This window comes from Notamacropus eugenii, chromosome 2 (assembly GCF_028372415.1).
Source record: "Notamacropus eugenii isolate mMacEug1 chromosome 2, mMacEug1.pri_v2, whole genome shotgun sequence".
NCBI classification, from domain to species: Eukaryota; Metazoa; Chordata; class Mammalia; order Diprotodontia; family Macropodidae; genus Notamacropus; species Notamacropus eugenii.
In genome coordinates, this window is record NC_092873.1 from 412,204,092 (window position 1) to 412,225,159 (window position 21,068).

Sequence of the window (21,068 nt, forward strand, 5' to 3'; positions counted from 1 at the left end):
CCCTGGCTAGCCTGGGGACCTCGGGCACGTCGCCTCCCTCCTGACCCTGGCTAGCCTGGGGACCTCGGGCACGACGCCTCCCTCCTGACCCTGACCCTGGCTGGCCTTGGGACCTCGGGCACGACGCCTCCCTCCTGACCCTGACCCTGGCTGGCCTTGGGACCTTGGGCACGTCGCCTCCCTCCTGACCCTGGCTAGCCTGGGGACCTCGGGCACGTCGCCTCCCTCCTGACCCTGGCTGGCCTTGGGACCTTGGCACGTGGCTTCCCTCCTCCGGACCACCTGTGTAACACGAGGGGAGTGGAACGACGGACCTCCGAGATCAAGACCAAGCTCCAAACCTTCGAGGCGACCGTTAGCTCACTGCTCATTCCCACCCGTGTTAGTCACAGCCCAGTGGATCATCCTCTACTTGCCCTACGGCTCCTAATCACATCTCACCTAATTGGTCGTCTTTTCTTTTTAATAATTAACTTAACTCAATGAGCACGAGCGTTTCAACATACAAAGAACAGGAAAAGCGGGATCAGATATACTTATATCTATATATAGTTAACCATATGGTTAGTTATATATGTAGATATAACAATATAGATATATAGATACAGTTATAGCTATAAATCTGGATCAATCGATCTATCTATAACCGTGAATCTCTGTTACCTACAGTTGTTGGGATGTTTTTTGTTTGTTTGTTTTATGCCTAACGTCGTATTTAGACTTTGCCAGTGATGGGGTGGGGAACCTTCTGCTTTGAGGCCATATATGGCCTTGTAGGTCCCTGGGTTCAGCCTTTTGACCGAGTCCAAGTTTTAAGAAACAAATCCTTTTATTAAGGGGATTTGTTCTGTGATGTTTGGATTCCATCAAAGGGCCACACTTGAGGACCTAGAGCATCACATGTGGCTTTGAGCCCCTGGTGGGACTCCAGGCAAAAAGGCTTTACTTTGCCCACATTCCTGCAGTGGCAGGAAGCCAGCAAGAGGGAGTGTCTTTTTTTCCTTTTGCCTTTGTTTTCTACTCTGAACTATTGCACCTAGTCAGAGAGCAGCACTGACACTGGCTTTCTGTTGCCTGAGAAACTTCATTTTCTTCTCTTGTGTGTTTTTAATGTTTCTTTGACTGTTCCCCTCCCCACTTTGCCCCCCATCACTATCACTACCCATGGATTCCTCCCTATAATTTCCCTTTCTCACAAAAAATTAAAGCCTCTCCTTTTAATGAATAAGTACAGTCAAGAACTAGGGGCAACGAGGTGGTGCAGTGGATAGAACACCAGTGCAGGAGTCAGGAGGACCTGAATTCAAATCTCACCTCAGACACCTGACACTCACTAGTTGTGTGACCTTGAGCAAGTTACTTAACCCCAATTGCCTCATCCTGGGTCATCTCTGGTCATCCTGATGACTATGTGGTCACTGGACTCAGATGACTCTGGAGGAGGTGAGGCTGGTGACCTGCACAGCCCTCTCTCACTCAAAACAAAGTCAAGTGCAAGTCATGTCGTTATTTCTCTGATGGCATGGTCTTCGGCAACAAATAACGAACGCACAGTCAAGTAAAACAAGTCTCTTACTGTGCTTCCCCACTCCACCACCTCTCTGCCAAGACATGGAAGGTCTTCTTCTGGAGTCATCATTGATCACTGATCAACATTCCTAACTCCTTCAAAAATATTTTCCTTTAAATTATTATAGTTATGTTATAAATTGTACTGGTTCTACTCACTTCACTCTATCAATTTATGTATCTTCCTGTGTTTTTCTTAACCTATCACTTTTATCATTCCTTATTCTGCAATAGTATTTACATTGTAGGCAAATGGATGGATAGATGGAGAGAGACAGGCAGAGACAGAGACAGAGATTATAGTTTATCTCTTAGTTATGGGCCAGCCAATGTGCCAGGTGCTGGGAATACAATACAACCAGATAACTTTTGCCTCAAAGAACTTACATTCTAATAGAGGAAAGCAATACATAAAGGAGAGCTGGAAAGGATACCAGGGGCATGGCAAGGGAACCAAAGGAAGTTGCATGGAGTCCTGGGACCCTGCAATTTAAGGCAAAAAAGCTTACCTATCAGTGCCTGTGAGCCAGGGTAGGAGATGGTGGGATAGAAGGACCATGACAAGGAGGCCATATATGCAGTAATTTGTTCATCTGTTACCTAGTTGATGGTCTCCCACTTTGCTCCTAATTCTTTGCTGCAACAAAAGATGCTGTTACAAATAATATTGTATATATCGATCCTCATAAGAGATAGGGAATTTACAGAAAACTCCAAGTATGAACAAAGGGGATCTCAGTTTTAACTCTGATTACTATTCTCTGAACTCAAGTCAGGAGAACTATCAATGCCTGCTAAGCCAGGATGTAACAGGGGCTTGGAGCTAGAAATAGAAAGACCTCCCTATCAGTGATAATTTCCCAGAGACCTAAGTCACTCTCTAGATTACATATTGAAATACAATTTGAATAAAAAGGGGCTACCCTACTTATACTATTAAAACACATCCAAAATCAAGCCAGTGATACCAGAAGATTCCCCTACTTATTCTCATTCAGTAAAAAGTCTTTTTTGCTGTTCTGGTGCTCCCATCATTCAGCTGCAGATTCTTCACAGACTATAACTGACACAGTCATGTCAGGCTCACGCACACACAGTTGTTTGCTGTAAAAAAAAAAAAAAGAAGGAAAACAGACTCAATATAAATGAAAAAAGGAAGTGATATCAAATAGCCATTTAGCAATAGTGGCTCTCTACTTATGGGTAGAGATCTTTTGCATATCTACGTGGTTGATATGGACTCTGGTCGTTGAGACTATGCCTGCTGCAAGGCTGAAGTAGGGGGAGCTTACATCCCCATCCCAAGTAATATCTGGGGGCAATAATGCCTGATTTGGGGTGGGAAAGTTGAGATTGAGCAGGAAGAGATACTAGTGGGGATCCTAGTTATTAAGCTCTGCCATGAAGCAGTGATTGGCCTCAGAAGTAGGATTAATCACCCTGGTTCACAGTACAAGCTAAAAGATTTGGGTCTGGAAAATAGAAGTCAGGCAGAGCAGAAGGCAGAAAGGGATCTGTGAAATCCCGTTAGACTATAAAATTCTTGACCGCAAGGTCTGATGGGTATTTTTTTCTCTTTGCATTCTCCAGTGCTTTGCTCAGTGCTCAGCACATAGTAGGTGCTTAATAAATACTTGTTGACCTACTGCTTACTGGGCTGCCATTCCTCATTCAATCCAGAGGCTGAAAGTATGTAACTGCAGGAATGTGCTTATTGTTTGGATCAACAAATCATATGTGGAAAAGCAGCACAAAATGTCACCAGGAAAGAGGAGCAGTAGAAGTATTCACCTACAGGTAGCCATTTCCTTGGATCTTCACTGGGGTTACCCTCTTCCTAGATAGAAATATAAACTTATCATCATTCAATAAAAAGTTGGTTTTTGGTTTTGTTTTTTTGCTACAGTCTTTTGTTTCTTGCTCTTCTGATGCGCCCCCAGCTTGAATCCTCATGTTATAATCTCATTGAACTTTTGGGAGTATGTGCAATAGTGTTGGGCTGGTAAGTGTTTAGAAACCTGCTCTCTAAACAAACAAACTAATAAACAACCCTGAAACTACTCTCTCCAGAGTTAACAATGAATTGTTAATTGTCAAATCAAATGGCCCCCACTATCTCCTTTACTTGTCTCCCATGAAAGGGCGCTCCTTCACCTTGCCAAGGCTATCCCCCCTAAATGTGCCCTCAATCCAATCCTTTCCAGTCTCCTATAGCAGATTGCCCCTTCAATTTCCTCTTGTTTCTCCCACTCTACTGGTTTCTTTCCTCCTATCTACAAACCTAGCCAAGTCTCTCAATCTTTTAAAAGAAAAAAACCAAAAACATCCTCTCTAGACCTTACCATCCCATCCTTTCTTTTTTTTTCTAATTTGTTTTAGTTTTCAACATTCATTTCCACGAGATTTTGAGTTCCAAATTTTCTCCCCATCCCTCCCCTCTGCCCACCCCAAGACAGCGTGCATTCTGATTACCCCTTCCCCCCAATCTGCCCTCCCTTCTATCACACCACTCCCTTCTCTTATCTCCATCCCCTCTATTTTCTTGGAGGACAAAATAGATTTCTATGTCCCATTGCCTGTATATCTTATTTCCCAGTTACATATAAAAGCAATTTTTAGCATTTGTTTTTAAAACTGAGTTCCAACTTCTCTCCCTTCCTCCCTCCCCACCCATCCCCACTGAGAAGGCAAGCAATTCCATATAGGTTATACATGTGCAGTTATGCAAAAGACTTCCATAAAAGTCATGTTGTGAAAGACTATATTTCCCTATATCCTATGCCCTCCGTTTATTCTATTCTCTTTTTTGACGCTGTCCCTCCTCAAAAGTATTTATTTCTAATTACGCCCTCCTCCTATTTGCCCTCTCTTCTATCATCCCCCCAGCCCCCACTTATCCCCTTCTCCTTTCCTGTACTGTACGAGATAGATTTTCATAGCAAATTGAGTCTGCATGTTAGTCCCTCCTTAAGCCAAATGTGATGAGAATAAGCTTTACTTTTTCTCTCTCGCCTCCCCTCTCTTCCCTTCCATTGAGAAAACTTTTTCTTGCCTCTTTTATGTGAGATACAATTTGCCCCATTCTGTTTTTCCCTTTTCCTCCCAATATATTCCTCTCTCACCCCTTAATTTTATTTTTTTAGATATCATCCTATTCAACTCACCCTGTGCCCTCTGTCTATATGTATATAATCCCTCCAACTACCCTAGTACTGAGAAAAGTCTCATGTGTTATAAATATTATTTTTCCATGTAAGAATGTAAACAGTTCAACTTCAATAAGTCCTTTATGATTTCTCTTTCCTGTTTACCTTTCATGCTCTCTTGATTCTTGTGTTTGAAAACCAAATTTTCTATTCAGCTCTGGTCTTTTCATCAAGAATGCTTGAAAGTCCTCTATTTCACTGAATGACCATTTTTTTCTCCTGAAGTATCATACTCAGTTTTGTTGGGTAGGTGATTCTTCATTTTAAACCTAGTTCCTTTGACTTCTGGAATATCATATTCCAAGCCCTTTGATCCTTTAATATAGAAGCTGCTAGATCTTGTGTTATCCCAATTGTATTTCTACAATGCTTGAACTGTTTCTTTCTACCTGCATGCAATATTTTCTCCTTGACCTGGGAGCTCTGAAATTTGGCTGTAATATTTCTAGGAGTTTTCTTTTTGGGATCTCTTTCAGGAGGCAATTGGTGGATTCTTTCAATATTTATTTTACCCTCTGGTTCTAGAATATCAGAGCAGTTTTCCTGGATAATTTCCTGAAAGGTGATGTCTAGGCTCTTTTTCTGAACATGGCTTTCAGGTAGTCCAATAATTTTTAAATTATTCCTCCTGGATCTATATTCCAGGTCAATTGTTTTTCCAATGAGATATTTCACACTATCTGCTATTTTTTCATTCCTTTGATTTTGTTTTATAATTTCTTGATTTTTCATAAAGTCATTAGCTTCCATCTGCTCCATTCTAACCTTTAAGGAATTATTTTCTTCAGTGAGCTTTTGGACCTCCTTTTCCATCTGGCCAATTTGCTTTTTAGGGCATTCTCTTCATTGGTTTTTTGGATCTTTTTTGTCATTTGGGTTAGTCTGTTTTTTACAGTGTTATTTTCTTCAGCATTTTTTTAGCTCTCCATTAGCAAGTAATTGACTCATTTTTCATAATTTTCTTGCGTCACTCTCATTTCTCTTCCCAGTTTTTGCTCTACTTCTCTTATTTGATTTTCAGAATCCTTTTTGAGCTCTTCTGTGGCCTGAGACCAATTCATATTTTTCTTGGAGGCTTTGGATGGAGAAGCTTTGACTTGGTTGTCTTCAGTTTGCATATTTTGGTCTTCCTTATCACCAAAGTAAGATTCTAGAGTCTGATTCTTTTTTCGGTTTTTGCTCATTTCCCCAGCGCTTTACTTGACTTTTGAGCTCTTTGTCAAGGTAGATCTCTGCTTCCAGTGTGGGGGGGAGTATACTGTCAGCACCTCCATTCCCCCACAATCTGTGGGCCTAGAGCTCTGGAAACAGTAGCTTCAGCTGCCCCTGCTGCTGCTGCTGTGGTTGCCTTAGGTTCTTCTACCCTCTGCTGTCCTAGGGCTGGGGCCAGACCACTCCACTCTTCCACATTGGTCCCAGAGGCTTTTTCCACTTGACCTTCCAATTTGTCCTTGCTGTTTTGAGATCCTGAAATCTGGAAACTGCCACAGGTGCAAGATATTCAGTCTCCCCAAGGCCTGCTCAGGTCCTGTCTGTGCCAGCTCAGCCCACACTGGACTGCCCCTTGCCCCTTGCCTCCTGAGTGGCACTATAGACACTTCCCAGCAACCTTAAAAGCTGTCTTGGGCTGGAGATTTGCTTCACTCTGTGATTCTATGGGTTCTACAGGTCCAGAATTTGTTTAGAGCCAGTTTTTACAAGTATTTGGCTGGGCTTGGGGGGAGCACTCTAGAAAGTGCGAGCTGTTACTCCGCCATCTTGACTGTCTCCCATCCCATCCTTTTAAGCCATCATCCTAACACTTTCTCCCTTTCTCAGCTAAAATTCTTCAAAAAGCTAATACTCTTTGATTCTGCTATCTCTCCTTAGTTTCTTCTAAACATTTATAGTCTGTCTTCCCAAGTCATCATGCAATTTAATCTATTCTTTCCGAAATTACCAGTAACTTTTTGGTTGCCAGATCTAATGAGTTTTTCTCATTCCTCATTCTTCTTGACCTCTATTCAACACTGGATACATGAAATTACCCTCTCTTTCTGGATACTCTTTTCTGGTTTTTGTGGCATTGCTCTCTCTTGATTCTCCTCATACTGGGTTAAAGTACAGCTCTGACCATGTCATTTCCCTTTCCAATAACTTCCAATGACTCCCCATTACCTCTAAAATCAAATATAAGCTCCTCTCCTTTTCATTTAAAATTCTCCACAACCTGGTCCTAGAGGTAAGTCATAACTTACCTTTACTGGCTAATTAAATATTACTTCCCTCTGCATATATTATGGTTTAACTCAACAAGCATTCTTGTTAGTTTTCACATAAGCCCTCGTGCTGTCATGTGTTTGCACTGGTCATCCCTGATGCCTCTATCTCTTAGAATCCATTGTCTCCTACAAAGCTCTGTTCAAGGATCATTTTCTACAAGAAATCTTCTCTAATGCTTCCCCTCTTTCAACTGCTAGTGCCTTCCTCTCAAAGTCATCTTGTATCTGTTTTGCATATACCTCTATATCCAAACGTTGTCTTTACCAATTACACTTGTAATTTCTTCAGGGCAGGTACTGTTTCATTTTTGTCTTTATAATCCCAGGCTCTAACACAGTGCATGGCTCATTATAGGAGTATAATAAACGATTGTTGATTGATTGAAATGCCTTTGGTGAGCATATGTCTCCCTGGTTTATGCCTTGCTTAACCAGCAGGTTGTTGGACAAGGTTTTCTCTGCTAGTATATCTTTCCAGAGATCCTTAATATTTTGGATACCTGTAACCCCTAGAGGCCTGAACTCAGGAATACTTATCTTCCTGAGTTCAAAAGTGACTTCAGACACTTACTAGCAAACCACTCCAGCATCTTGGCCAAGAAAACCCCAAAATGGGGTCACAAAGAGTTAGACATGACTGAAATGACTGAACAATAGCAGCCCCTATGGACTTTGAGGGTCCTTATTCCAAATTCACTTGAATTGGAGAATTGGTTCTCCCAAAGCAAGACTAAGTAGGGTACCCCTGAGAGATCAAGGATTTATCATTCAAACGTTAATAACTTGAGCTTTGAATCCTGTGCATTGTCCCTAATATCTATGCCAGTTACAATTAGTATCTTCCTCATATCACTGACCCAGTGATTAGTACCCACTATCATTAAAACAATTAGCTTTGACAAAGAGATAATTTACTGAGAAGATACTGAACAAGAGCAGAAGTGCAAAACGCAGTACATTATATTAGGGCCACACTTTTCCCCATACTCTCTCGGTCCCTGAGGAGAGTAAGTCAAAACTTAAAGTAGTTACTACAAAACATTTGCCAGATCGAATTTACTTCTGAATGCTGTATGGCTGATAGACAAAATCACTCCTTTGACTGCAGAAACCAGGGTCTTCACTGTGTGTTAAATAGATTAGAAACAATCAGAGAATACTTGTGATTGTTCTTAAGTCCATGTGGGGGCCTCAGTGAAGCACAGTGCACTGCACATGGTCAAAATGACTTAGCTCTCATTGGCCTTCTTAGAGAAAAGGCTTTATTTTAAGGTGGGCTTTTGTTCTGCCAAATCACATCAGCCAGCAAGCATTTATTAAAAATGTATTAAAAATGTTTAATTAAATTTAATTTTGAATTGTAATTTAATTTAAATTATTTGGAATAAAATTTTATTAAAAATAATAATAGCTAACATTTTAATGGCACTTTAAGGTTTGCAAAGTGATATATATGTATACACATATGTGTATGATATATACAGACACCATATTGTATGAATATATACATACAAATATATATAGAGAGATACCATAGTATATATATATATATATATATATATATATATATATACATACATATGTGTGTATATACATATATATGTCTCTGTGTATATATGTATATATGATCTCATTTGATTCTCAAAACACTCCCGTGAAGTAGGTGCTATTATTAAGTACAGGTACTAAGTGTCACATACCTCAATAGAAAATAGAGATACAAAGACAAAAGTAAAAAGTTCTGACTTGCAAGGAGCTTACATTCTACCAGGGGAGACAGCATGTTCATATATTAGCATATATACAAAATAGATAAAAGATGACGGTAGTGGTTACAAGCAGCTATGGAGATCAGTAATGGCTTAATGGAGAAGGTGGTGCTTGAGCTTAGTCTTGAAGGAAATAAGTAGTTCTAAAAGCTGAAGGTGGAGGATAAGGTGGGGATGTGTCCCAGGCATGAGGCATGAGGGATGGTCAGTGAAAAGCAACAGAGATGGGAGATGAAATGGTGTATCTGAGGAACAGTAAGAAGGTCAGAATGACCTGACTGTAGATTGCATAAAGGAGAATGGTATGAAGTAAGATAAAAAAGATAGGTTGAGGTTTTGTTGTGGAGGGCTTTAAATGTCAGAGAAGTTGCCTGATGTCAAAGAAGTCCCTAGAGGTAAGAAAATAAACAAATTTTTTTTTGTATTTTGTATTCTACTTTTTTAAAGTTCTAAACTTAACAAACACCAAATAAATAGACAATTCCATATGTAATAGAATAGAAAGTGACAACTGAACTAATCCTCTCTTCTATTTCCCATTTTTCAAGACCAAGAACTGATGAGAATAGGTCACACTGCGATTATTTTCATTATATACCTTATCTTTTTCTCATTTTTAGCTTTTTTCTGGATTTGTATTAATTTTTATCTAGTTAGTCAATCATCTGACTGTATGCATGAATTCTTAGAGGCAGCTGGGTGGCTCAGTGGATAGAATGCTGGATCTGGAATTAAGAAGCCCCGAGTTCATATCTGATCTCAGATACTTACTTAGCTATATGACCCTGGGCAAGTCATTTAACCTCTGTTTGTTTTAATCTACTGGAGAAGGAAATGATAAACCACTCTAGTATTTTTGCCAAGAAAATCCCATGGACAATATGGTTCATAAAGAGTTGGACTTGGCTGAATCAAATGAACAACAAACACATGAATTCAGGAATTTAGATGATTTAGAAATGACACATTAATAACATGTCATTTCTTTTCTGTTAAAATAGATTCAATTTCATTCTTTGTGATATTTGATATTAGCTATATCCAGTCATTCCCAAGTCTTTTCTCCCTCTTGATATAGGAGAATGAGATTTCTATGTGTTCTTTGGCTTCTCTCCATCCTTTTTCCTGATCCATGTTTTCCAGGATATTTCTTGTCATCCTCACCTATTCCCATTTTTCCACAGAAGTCATTGAATGATAAAGTATATGTTAATTTAATTGGGAGAGTGTTCTCTAGGTTGTCATAGAATTTCCCTATCTCTGTAACAGATATTGACACATAAGCTTCAATTATTTCCATAGCAGTCTTTTGCAAACATTAATCATAGAGGGTTCATTGGTGTATTAGAATGCCCTTCAATTCTTGCTGATGTCCATCAACAAATAGAGAGATCAAAAAGTGGGGGCCTATTGAGCCCAAGTGGAATGTTACCAATCCCTATAATTTTTCTAAATTCTCTGTCCCCACCGTTGTTATTACTTTGTGGCAATGCTTACTCCTTATTAGAATTGGCAGTACTTGCTAAACTTGAAGGTAGAAATATAAGTAGTTGTCTCCAGAATAGCTCTTCTCTTTGAGTCCATGATCAAAAGGGAGTGAAGGTGAAATGTAATTATTTCAGTGACAGAGTAGTTAACTAGTCAGTAGTTAAACAGTCAGAGCCAAGAACATGACAAGGCAAAATAGCCACTTAAAGAGAAGAGCCCTTTTTTCTTCCTCCATCACCTATCTCCTAGAAAAAAGATTTTGAAATCTGTCATAAAAGAGAAATATCCCCTAAAAAGCTGTAGTGAGGAATCCCCATTATAATATCTACAGCACGTATCATTCATGCATTTTCTTTAATGTCATTCCATTAATAAAACCATGTTGATTTTTGATATTGACTCATTTGATAGTTGCACCACTTTGGTGTCAAGAACTTTATTTTCCACAGTCTTTGATAACTGTGGCTGATGAGGAGGTGGGGGCTGTAGCACCTGCAGAGGAAATTGACAAATTATGTCTCCAAAAAAGATTATTTACTGAACTATGGCTTCATGGCCAGGTTAGAAATGAGGGATTGGAAGTGAGATGCTGCCATTCTTTTTTTTAAAATATTTTTTAAAAATTTTCCCCAATGCTACTGTTCTAAAGACTCTTGGGCTTACCTGTCCATCCATGGCAGTTTGTTGGCAGTTGGTATTCATTGTGATAGAGATGGTAGGTTTGTTTTCATGAGGGCTCATTCCTTCAATGATAGTTGCCTAGACTAAGTTAGAAGCAGGCTAGCGATCTGTGGACACCGTGGTTTCCGAGGCTCTAAGGTTTACCGGCTCATTTTTGCCAGGAGGTGATTGGTATAAGTAAAGGCAAGCTCCCTTTCCTCAGGGTTTGCTTCTTTTAATGATGGTTTTGGGGTGCAAACCAGAAGCAAGGTTAGTGGTGATCTGGCAGCCATTGCATAGCATAGTCTGAACAATAGGCATTCTTCAACCACTTGATTTTTCCAGTGTGAATAGTTGGGAAAAATGCTTTTGAGAGTTATGGATTTTATCCAAGAAGTGCTTCAGTGTTCTAGGTCATGATGCCACCCTCACAATGTACTTTTCAAATGGGAGTGTTGCATATGGGAGTATCTGGAGAACCGTGCTATCTATAAGTGTGATCCTTTTCTATATGTGCTGTTTTATGCTTCTGATATTCACAATCAGATGGTTTAATAAGGTAATTTCCATTGCTATATCTTAAGCAATGAGCCTGGTGCCTGAACTTGTGCAGAGTAGATCAGCATGCTTGGTTCAAGGCAATTCTTCATGTGGAAGAGGCTGGGAAACCTGCTTCTGAGAAAGTCAAGAAAATGTGTAATGGAAATGCCTTGGAGAGACACTGGAGAATGTGTAGATGTTCTGTAACTGGTTCTTGTCTGCTAATAACATGATGGACGGCAGCAGCCTCTTAGATTGGCTACAATTGTAAAACCAGATCTAGGGGTGCCTTTGAAAAGTTTTAGTCAGCTTAAGTTTGGTGGATCCCTCTGGGTATCTGATCAAAGGTATCTGATGAGAGATAATGCTCTAAGGGGAGAGAGGCCTTGGGCCCTCTGCCACCTACGCAAACATCTCCTATGCCTCAGTTCTTTACCTACATTGGAATTTGTCCCCTTGATTTAGATGAAGAAAATAATTTGGAGGCAATGTGACCTTATGAGTTTCTAAACTGTCCAAACAATCCAGTAAATGTCAAATTCATATTGGATTTTTATAGTCAACCCTTAAGGAAAGATGTAGCAACCTGACTGCGGGATAGTGAGCCCACAAAGAGGACTTGCTACATATTTTTCTAGTAATCTGGAATAATTTTTTTTGAGGGATGAGGCAATCAGGGTTAAGTAACTTGTCCAAGGCCACACAGCTAATAAGTGTCAAGTGTCTGAGGTCAGATCTGAGCTCAGCTCCTACTGACTCCAGGGCCAGTGCTCTATTCACTGTATCACCTAACTCCTCTGTAATCTGGAATAATTTTGAAATATGCATGAAAGATACCTAGTTGGAGAAGGGTCCTTTTTTTTTGTTAGTATTTTGCTTTACCAAATTACATGCCCTTTTAGCCAATAAATAATAAACACAGTGGAATTTTATATTTTCTATATAATCTTTTAGTCAATTATATGATGGCAGATAATGTGATCTACTGTGGAATATCACTGAAGAAAGCCTACCTGTTTCCTACTAATACCTTCATATGGATAGAGGTTATTCTCAAAGTTTCTCTAGATGAAAAAGTAGGGACACGGGCTAGTAGTTGTTGGTATTTTCTTGGTGACTCTTCCTTCCCCCCAGTACTAATAAAATCTAAGGTTTTGTCCATGCCTTTAGTATCTTCTACTTCTTCAGATATGTTATGAGTATATCTCTCAACATTCTCCCCATTATGTCACCTCCAAACATCTTCTGTGTATATTTGGTCCAAACCAGATTTTTCAGTATCTGGGAGGGGGGATTGGGAGGCAATCAGGGTTAAGTAATTTGCCCAGGGTCACACAACTAGTAAGTTTCTGAGGCCAGATTTAAACCCTTGACTGTCCACTGAGTGCTCTGTTCAAGAGCTGTCCAGCTTTTTCTCTTAGTGCCATAAAAGTCCAAAAGCAGTGACTCCATTGTCTCTGATGGTAAAGAGTTTGTCATTAAAAAAAAAAAAATTTGTAACTGCACATGCACGCACACACACACACACACACATACACACGAGTTTGTTTTTTATTATGAAGCAAAAGTTTTGTGAGGGTATCAGAGCTGAAGAATTGAAGCAAAAATATGCCACTGCCACTAGGTGGAGGTGTTCACTCGAAGACTGAAGGAGGTTTCTCGAAGTTGAGTTCTGGAAGTTAAACAACGCTCTAATCTAATTTGTTTTGCCTACTTTGTCACTGGTCTCTCTTCTCCCTGCCTCTGTTTCTCCACCTCCAATCCATCCTTCTCGCGGCTGCTGGGTTAATTTTCTAAAAGATAAATGTTATTTCCTTGTTCAGATACCTAAAATATCTTCCCATCATCTACCAAAGTCTATGTTCCTTCTTGGTAATTACAATTTTCTTTGCTATTTTCTCAATTATTATCCACACTCTCCTTACAGTTTCCCTTACCTTCAAGACAATCCAGATTCACCAGTCTTCAAACATGCTCAACGCTCTCCTGCCATGCTTTTTCACATCTATGATACTCTATCTCCAGTTGCCCCGAATTCAAAGTACATTTGAAGTATCAGCTCCTTTATGAAATCCTATCTAATGTCCCTCCTTTGAACTCTCAGAGTGCATCGCCTGTGGCAATTATATCTTATTTTATAATCGTAATCATTAATTACAACACAATACAGAAAAAACGTCTTCCTAGGGAGACTATGACTTCCTGTAGGTCAAAGATCACGTGTCATGCTTACCTTTTCTATTCCCCAAAATGTGCAAAGCTAGTCAGTCAGACAGCCATATGTCTAAATTTCTTAAATAGAAATTATAGATAATCTCAATCCCTGATCTGGCTTGCCAGAGACATGGACTTTTATGGAACTGTTTAGACAGTGCAGACCCAAAATGTAGTTGAAGGTACCAATTCAGTAGTCCTATAAAATGCCTAATTTGCTGTTAAAGTATCAATCTCCAGGGAGAATATGTTAATTATAAATTACTGCTTCATGGTTAATTTTTTTGTTAATTATAAATTATTTTTTCATGATTAATTTTTTGTTAATTTGTGTTTGTTAGTCTTTTATGGGTTAAATATTTCTTTTGAATGATAGAAATAAATAACTGTCCTATATCTGATTTGCAATGCAATTTGCAAAGTAGTCTTCTCCCCTCTTTTGAGGCAGACTGTAGACATTAGACAAATTTAAGCTATAAGCGATTTTTTTTCCTGGAGCAGTAGTATAAAAAAAAAATCAAAGAGTGTGAGGGGAAAAAAAGTAACTGATTCCTTTCTTTAGGGGACAAACTTTCTAGAACTGAAAACCAGACTGCATGTATAGGTTCAAGGTTCAGATGATTTCCTTAGTGGAGAGTAACTGTAAGTGCCTCTATCCCTTGCCTGGTTAAGAATACATCTGTTTATAACTATGAAGGCTATAATCTGCTTCTCCTCTAATTTGTTTATGTTGTAATCTTTAATAGTCAAATCTTGTATTAGAGGGCTATCTTTTTTTTAATCTCTTTATCAGTGTTTATCCTTTGTATGTCTGCTTCTGTTTCCAGGCACAGACTCTTCTTTCTCTGGTGCACATCTGTGTGTCTCTGTTTTTTTGGCAAGATGGCTCATCTCCTACTGATCCTGTCTCTCCAGTGACATGACATGGATCTCTCAAAGGTGGGTTGGCCTGCTGCTTGATTAATTAACTGCTAAAATTTCACTGACTATTTAAAGTCTTCAAAGGTGTGGTTAGGTTGTTTGGTTAGCCAATCATTTTGTTACCTTTTTGAACCAATTAAAGAGGAGGCCATGTCTCCTCTTTAAAAGGAGATAATAGGATCTAGAAATCTTATTTACACACTTCAAAAACCTACTGACATCTGCTGATTGATTGAAATAGGGGTGAAGAACTTAATTATAATAGCTTGAGAGTTTTCATTAAATACTTTATGAAAACCTAGGCAAACTACATTTACAACATTTCCCTGGTCTAGTAATCCTATTAAAAAAAAAAATGAATAGGGTTGGTATGGCATAATCTGTTCTTGATGAAGCCACACTGACTCTTTGTGAATACTACTTCTTTAACTCACCATGTATTTAAAATATGCTTTAGAATTTTGCCAGGAATAGTCAATTTAACTGTCCCATTCTCTTTTCTTTCTAAATATTTGGGACAATCTTTACCCTTCTGGCTTTCTGTAGTACTTTTCTTCTCCTAAATCCTTCAGAAATCACTGATAGAGGCTCAAGGAATCATATCTGCTAAGTTAGTATCCCAGGAGGTAGTTAATCTAGATTTGATGAATATCTATCAAAAGCAGCTATGTACTCTCCCTATCTTATTACTTACCTAGGAAATCAATTTCTTATTAGTCATTTTTGTTCTCAAGATTCAAATCCAAAGATCATCTTCCTTGACAAAGAAAACAAAAGCAAAATAAGAAATGAAGAGCTCTACCTTCTCTATCATTTGTTATCATGATCCTATTTCACTACCACCCAACCCCTACCAGCATCAACCCTACTCTTTACAATCCTCCTCTTTCGCTCTCCCATCATCCATCTGTCTTTGTCTTCCTTAGCTTTTCTTACTAGCCTCAGTTCCTTTCGAGCTTTAACACAATTGACACTGTTCTCATATAACAGTGCCACACTTCTGTATTCATCTTCTCTTACTGGCTTTTGGTTCTGTCTTCTGTCTGGATCTTGGTACTGAGCTCCCTGTACATCTAAAGGGATCTTAGTCCCTTTAGACAACTCCTCCTTTTCCATCTTCTATGTCTTTTTCTTCAGATCTCCTTCCTGAGACTTCCTATCTCTCTGGACTGCCTTTTCCCTGTAGAATTTCAGCAGGTGTCATCCTACCTCAGCATTTCCTGACTATTATGAAACCTGCCCTTCTAAGAGTTATGGTACAGCAGGGTGCCAGTTTTCCTTTCCTCTTCCCAAATTCCAAGATGGAATACTATTTTCTCTTTAAGGCTTTTATAATTTCTACCCCAGAAACCAATTCCTCCTTGTTGATGAGAATCAGAACCAGTATAGAACTTTTTCTTGTTGGCTCTGCCACCTTCTGAACAATTAAATTATCTTTAAGGTGACCTGAGCTATTGTTAGTTGCTCTTCTTTAGGCAGTGAAACTGAACTACAACAAGGATATTTATCAGGTTCTTACTAGCCACTTTTGTTTTGTCTTATTCAATTAATTGTCAGACAAAAACTAACAGTCTACTCCAGTCCTTTTCACAGGCTGATAGATAGAGCTAGAGGAAGTCACACTGTCAAGTTGGCTAGGTTCACTACACATAGGCAGTACAGCATTTACTCTTCCCTAATTGACTCCCTAATCTATTCCCCACGGAGATTATTCCAAACCTTTTCTTCTCTCCTCAAATCTCTACCTGTCCGCCTTCCTCCCCAGACCCCACATCCTCTCAATTTAGGACCTCAAATCTTAACTAATCTAGAATAGAGGCCAAAAGCAATTTCTGCTGGTACTCAAGGTACCTACCCTTTCCTGCTCTAAACTTAGCCATACATTTATGTACTGGGTTCATTGCTCTGTGGTTGCCTGACTTCTCCATAGGAGATAAAAATCAAGATCAGGGGTGAGGAACCTGTGGCCTTGAGGCCACATATGACCTCTAGGTCTTCAAGTGTGGTCCTTTGACTGAATCCAAACTTCACAGAACAAATCCCCTTAATAAAAAGATTTGTTCTGTAAAACTTGGACTCAGTCAAAAGGCCACACCCAAGGACCTAGAAGATCACATGTGGCCTTGAGGTCACAGGTTCCCAGCCCTTGGATCAAGTCATTTATTCCCACAGAGTTTATTCCCTCTCTCCACTCCCCATCTGAAGCTTTGCTTGCTTTCAACTCCACTGAACAACTGGTTCCCCTTCCTGTTCTCTCCTCCTCTCTCTCCCCACCCCTCCCACTGCTTTCCAGCTTCCTTTTAGGTCTTGCCTTCATTTGATTGTAAGCTCCTTGAGAGCAAGGACTGTCTTTCTGGGAATATTTGTATTCTTAGCTGAGCACTTAGTTAGCACTTAATAAATGTTGATTGAATTGACTTGAAAAGAGAAAGATAAACAATAAAGCAAGCAATAAAGATGCTATCCTAATTAGAACAGAATTCAGTAATATCACTTAATCCAGTCAGTTGGGAGGCTAATACTTAAGCCTTATTGGAACACAGGGTTTGCAAGGCTGCTAAAGAGTTGTTCTACATTTCACTCCTAGACCCCGTCTACTTTCTGGTCGCTTGTATCACTATTCTCTCCTGGTTCTCCTCGTAAATGAATTACTGCCCCTTTTGAGTCCTTTTGAGTCTTCTTTGCTGGATCATTTTTCATATCAAAGCCTCTAATTGTGGTTGCATCCCTAAAACTGTCCCTGGCCCTCTTTTCTTCTTTCTCTACACTTTCTCACTTGGTAACTTCATCATTTCCCAATTAGTTATCATTCTATGTAGATAACACTCACGTATTTCTATCCAGTCCCTGTATCTCTCTTAAGATCCAGTGCCACAAAACCAATTGCCTATTGAATATTTCAATGTAAATGTCTTGTCATCATAACTCAATACGTTCAAAACAGAATTCATCATCTTTTCCATGAATCCCTCCCCTCATTCCACCTTTTCTATTTCTTTTGAAGGAATCATCATTCTTTCAGTTTCCAAGGTTTGTAAATTTGGTATCATCTTTTAACTCCTTACTTTCCCTTATCCTGGCCCCTCTGTTCAATCAGTTGCCACATCTTACTGTTTCTACTGCTACAGCATCTCTTATATCCATTCCCTTCTCTCTATTCACACAACCACTACCTTAGATCAGGCCCCTCATTCCCTCTTTGCATAGTACAGTGCCTGGCATATAGTAGGCAATTGTGTGGAAGATGTACTTCAAATCATAAAAGACCTAAGTTCAAATCCTGAGGTACTCACTAAGTGTATGACTTTAGACAAGTCATTTAATTTCCCCCAGCTTCAGTTTCTTCAAATAAAATGAGATATTCTATAGCACCTACTTTGTTGAGTTATGAGAAACAAATAAAAAGATACATGGAAGGTGTTTTGCAAACCTTAAAGCAATATATGAATGCTGAATATTATTATGAAGGCAAGGAGACTAATTAAAAAGTAACTCAAGTCCACAGGAATATATAGTACAGAGAGAAATGACAAGATCACTGTACTGGATACTTTCCTTAAATGGAGACTTTGAGAGGAGCTCTTCACTCTACCCTCCAATCAGAGAGGCAGAGAATTCTGAGGGTACTGATGAAACATTGAGAACCAAGGCTGATAGCCTTGCAGAATAATGAGATTCCTGGGGCTTAAATGGGGAGAGGGGTGTCCTTTAAATGGCTTCTTAGACAATTCAGGAAATGGATGAACCAATTATGATTTATTAACATAATGGAATACTACTGGGAGCATAATAGTCCAGGAGTGTAATCAGGTCAAGTTTATGAATATGGTGGAATATTACTGAACTATAATAAATGAGCAGACTATAGATGATATGAGAAAATCATGGGTAGTATGAACTGATTCAGAATAGAGTAGAATTGGAACACTCTATATAAGAAAAATGACACAGTAAAGAAAGCAACTTTGAAAAACTGAAGACCTCTGATCAACGTAATGAACAACTATGTCTCCAGAGGTCCTATGATGAAGCAAGTTACTTTCCTCCTAACACAGAGGAGAGATTCAAGGATAAGAAAGAAATGTACTTTTTAGAACCTGACCAATGACTATACTTGTTTGTTATAAGGCTTCTGCTCTCCCCATCTTGTTTTTTTCTAGTGGGGGTGGAGGGAGAGGGAGATTCGACAATAGAGATTTTTTTTAAAGGTTCATTTAAACACTTTTAAAAACACAGAAGGAAGTTCAGAAGGAAATAAAGAATAGGATAGTTTTAGAAGTAAATGTGAATTTCTTTTATTCAATTGGTCAAAAAGCATTTCATTTTTGTTGTTGTTGTGTTGGTGGTCATTTGGTCTCAAAGAGAACCAAAATGTTGAACTCCACACTATTAAGAGTCAAGTTACAGTGTGTCCGACTGTGGCTGATCAGACCAGTACAAGCTCAGAAGGCTCTACCACAGGTTGGCACAGATAGTTGATGTGAACCTTTGTGGTAGATACTTAAATTTGTGCATCTCAAGTTTCTTTTTGAACTACTTCAATTCTTCTTTACTCACAAAGCACAGTACCTTCTCTGATGAAGGCATGCCATCCTGAGCTGTCCTGTGCCAGTATTTTCCATGTCACATAATCAATTTCAAAGGTCTTAAGAGGGACCTTGAAAGTGTCCTTGTGTCACTTCTTCTGACCTTTGTGTAATTGCTTACTGAGTTCTCCATAAAATAGTCTTTTAGGAAAACATATGTTTGGCATTCAGGCCATGTGGCTGACCCACTGGAGTTAGACTCTCTGCAGCAGAGTTTGAATGATTGGTGGTTCAGCTCTAAAAAGGACCTCAGTATCTGGATTCTTTTCCTGACAGTTGATCTTAAGGATCTTCCTAAGACAATTTAAATGGAAGCAGGTCAGTTTCCTGGCATGACACAGGTACTGTCCAGGTTCCAGGCATACAACAATGAGGTCATATTATTTGCCTAGCACCATTCTAAACACTAAGGATATGAAGAAAGGGAAAACAGGGGTCCCTTCCCAGGAGTTCACACTCTGAATGGGGAGACAACATGCCAACTACTATGTATAACACAATAAATATGATATAAATAGGTGATAATTTCAGAGGAAAGCACTGGGTGTGGAATGGAATTGGGGAGAGAGAGATCAGAAAATGCCTAAGAGAAGTTGGGATTTGAGCTAAATCTTGAAAGTTGTAGGGAAGTCGGGAGGTGAAAGTACATAATAGCATTCCAGACATGGAAGACAGCCAGGGAAAAGAAAGAAGAAACAGACAGTGACATATAGAATATTCTTTTGTGATCTATCATGTATGTGGGAATGCTCCTTTGTTTTGGTATTTAAGTTCATAATAAACAAAAAAAAAATTTAAAGCAATATGCCGGTGGAGACCATATGCCCAGTAGCTTTTGTAGGACTACCAAAGACCTATGGAGTAAATGCTACAATCAAATAGCACAGTCCTAGTGAGAAAAGATGATAATATTTTTTATAAGATGTAAGTTGCTTTGCTACATTAAATTTGTCCCTTCACATGTTCCCCATGTGTGTCACTTATTTGTACACTTCATATGCACCGTTCCGCCCCTCCCCACCTCGCCCCCATAGAATGTATATTGGTAAAAGCCTAAGCCATAGATTTACGGGAGGGATATTCTATTATTTTCTTACTATCCTATTTCATTAAAAACTTTTCTTTTGGACTAATTGTGTTCTCCAGGTGACTAAAAGAAAAGTAAATACAAGGGGAGGCACCTGAACTGTTAGTGGATGGAAATTTCCTAAGTACCCTGAACTTGGTATAACTTTTTTGGGGGCATGTGGAGTGCATCTGCTACTTAATACATTATTAAGTTAGCATTTTCTCCTAGGTGACAAGGACTGGACTTGGGGCTTCTTTGGTAAAAGGGACTCTCAAGTAAGGAAACTCCCTCAAACAATTCGGGTCTGCATCTAAAAAATTGTGGAGGGTGGTTCAGTGACTTCCTCAGGATCTCAAAGTCAGTATTGTACCAGGAGACAAGAACTCTCACGTTCCTCACTTCCAGACCAGTTCTTTATCCAGTAGGTTCCAGCTAAACAAAGAACTGGATTTTCTCCAAAAAATCTCCTTTTTTCCCCAGCAAATAAATGAATGGGAGAGGGGAGAAAAAGCGTCCTTGTGTTGTCAATGATCTAAATAATGACAGAATAAAAGCAAGTTTTTTAGCTTGAATTACCTGATTACAATGTCTTAAGTCTAGATCTCATTTTGTTTGCGAAATTCTGAGCTGACCTATGTCCGTGACTGAAGTACGGTTATAAATAATAAAAATGTAAAATACACACTAACATCGACGTACCACTCAGGCAAGCAGTCAGGACACATGGAATCAGGCAAAGCAAGAAATCATACGTTCCCCACGTGTCTTTCAGAACATGAAACTTC

General features: G+C 39.2%; 1 long non-coding RNA gene across 1 annotated transcript; it reads right to left on the bottom strand.

The window, feature by feature from the left end:
• Positions 1–13,026: 13,026 nt before the first annotated feature.
• Positions 13,027–21,023, bottom strand: LOC140529229 (uncharacterized). The gene is made up of 3 exons (XR_011975464.1): positions 20,983–21,023; positions 15,323–15,385; positions 13,027–13,286 (listed from the first exon to the last, which is right to left on the bottom strand). It is a non-coding gene; the product is annotated as an uncharacterized lncRNA (long non-coding RNA).
• Positions 21,024–21,068: the final 45 nt, after the last annotated feature.